The sequence below is a fragment of the Echinops telfairi genome, unplaced genomic scaffold, assembly GCF_000313985.2.
Source record: "Echinops telfairi isolate 266 unplaced genomic scaffold, ASM31398v2 ScPeMD7_41;HRSCAF=154, whole genome shotgun sequence".
Taxonomy (NCBI): domain Eukaryota; kingdom Metazoa; phylum Chordata; class Mammalia; order Afrosoricida; family Tenrecidae; genus Echinops; species Echinops telfairi.
In genome coordinates this window covers 2,801,563-2,804,165 of record NW_022103939.1, presented here as the reverse complement: position 1 = coordinate 2,804,165, position 2,603 = coordinate 2,801,563, and positions in this window count along the sequence as shown.

The following is a 2,603-nucleotide window of genomic DNA, read 5'->3' as shown; positions in this document are numbered from 1 at the left end:
CAGTCCCCTTACATTTCTTTTCAGGGGGGAAAACAGACTTATAAGGGACATCCTGAATACATTCTCTCGTGAGAATATTTTCTGAGTGTAAGCAATTACACTAATATTTCCTAGACTCCCTAGGCACACTTTGGTGTCTTGAAGGCACTCCGTCTCTGTGATGGCTGTGCACCTGAGCTCCGGGCTGAGAAACTGGATTTCAAGCCCCTCTTCTACTTGGTTCATTGCACCTCTTTCACTAAAGGACATACAGCTGCCAGGTTCTAAATATTTCATGACCATGAATGCAATTATAAGTAGAAGAAGTGAAGGGCTGTGTCTGTGTAGTAATTGGAGTAAAAATCAATATATTAATAAGCTTCCACATATTCATAAGTAAAATACCCTGAATCAGATTTTATTCTAGAAAGTACTTTCCTAGCCATGCCTCTGTACCCGAATCTACTGGGTGTTTTTGTTTAACAAATAGGGAGTGTGCATTTTGAAATGAATCCAACTGATAGCTATAACATAGGGTAGAAAAAAGTGTCCCAAAGGATTTTCAAATCTATAATATTCATGGAAGCAAACTGCCACATACTGTCTCATGAAATAACTGGTGGGTTTCAATGACTGACCTTTAGGGGAGAAGCCTAGTTCCACTGTCCCACCGGAGCTCTTTCTCCATATGAGAACATCATAATCTATGCTTTGGTTGGGAATTTATGTCAAAGTTGGATCCATTTTCCTCAAATCTGTTCTAATTTATTCTCAGAATTGGATTTGAACACTGTAGGTTTGATTTCCTATGATCACAGATAACATGGCTTCCTGTTGGGCTTGGTTAGAGGAGGACACTGGCAGGAATAAAGCAGATAATAGGAGAATAAAGTGGGGAATTTTTTCACCATGCTTCTGTATTCAGCTGTATTTCCGCAGTGGAATTTGCAATTAAATTAAGAAGTTATTGATCTTACAAAAATTTATAATACTTTATTGTGCCTGATGCTGTTATAACAGCCATCACTTATGCTTTTTTAAAAGATTTGCATTCTAATCATCAGTTATCATCAATGTATCTGCATTGTATGTCCACTCAAGTTTAGGTTATGGTCACATTAGCTGATCATCCTTGTAGGAGTATGATATGATTCTATTACTGATAGCATTTTACTTAAGGATAGATCTTGAAAAGATAAATATGACACAATTCCTCTTCTATTTCCATTCCAGACATGGAAAGCACATCATTGTCTGATTCAAAATGGCAATACTTTATTATTAGGGCACTTTAGTTCAGTAATGCTTACAATATCTATTTTATATCTTCCATTTCACTTTCATGGCTTCTGATTTCCATAGTTTTATATTTTCTTGACCCATTTCATAATCCAATTATTAGTGCATTATTGTTATTCTATCCACTTCTCTAGGATCAGTTCCATTTGAAGAGATAACTCTTCTCTAGTTACATATTGTGTGCTAACCATCCTGAGGGGCTGAGAAACTGAAAGAGAAGATGGCATCTGGATTTCAAGCCCCTCTTCTACTTGGTCCTCCTTTCTAATCTTTCTTAGCACAGGTCCTCTGCTGAAACCTTTCCTAAATTGGGTGATCCTTCTGGTGGTTTTATTTCTACTGGGAACCTTCGGTTTATTGTGTAAACCTGATCAATAGGAATATGGGGCATAGATTAATCAGGTAGCAGTTTGATTGGTGACAAAGAGATAAATGACTGCAAGATTGGCCCCTGTCTTTCTTGCTCTCTGGTGTTTGGATCAGCGTGCTGCTGCTTTAGCTAGCTCCCTGCCTCAACCTGTGTACTACACTATCTGTGGGTCAAGCCAACCTGCAGATCATGTGGCTAAACCTTGAGGCTCCTTTGACACCTGCTTTGCCAAGCTGTCACTTGAGCTTGAGGCTGGTGGATCCTGTCTCCTTGAATTGCTTGAGTTTCAGTATCCCATCTGGGTCTGCTTCATTAAGCTCCAGTGCTATCGACTATTGCTGAATGTTGCTGACTCGTCCTGCTGTTTTCTGTCTGCCAGCAGACTGCCTATTTTGCCCGAGGGAAACCTCCACTGTCTGCTTCCTTGACCTTGGATCAAAGCCCATTAAGTGAATTGTGAGCTGAAGGACTTCAGTGTATTAACTGTTCCACAAAAGTGAGTTGAACTGAGCCCTCTCCACTAATTGTGGACTAATTAGCTGTTATATTCCTGAGAGTCTAAAACAATGATAGAAACACTTATTCATACACTGTGACAAAATGAGTATTGGGGATTTTCTGATCTAAAATGTCCTCACTGTTCATATTTGTACAGAGAGCATAAGGAAAACACACTTTTCTTCAGTTTCTTGAAAATGTTAGACTCATTCACATTTCAAGACATTTTTGTTTGCTTTTCCTTATGCTTTATTCTCTTTCTAAGTATGGTGTAAACTGTTTTGAGGTGCCGTTGAGTAGGTTCTGACACATAGTGACCCTATGTACAAAAGAATTAAACACTGCCCTATCCTGCATAATTATTATGTTTGAGCCCATTTTTTCAATTACCGTGTGAATTTATCTTCCCAAGAATCTTCCTCTCTTTTGAGCTCCTCTACTTTACCTAACATGTTGT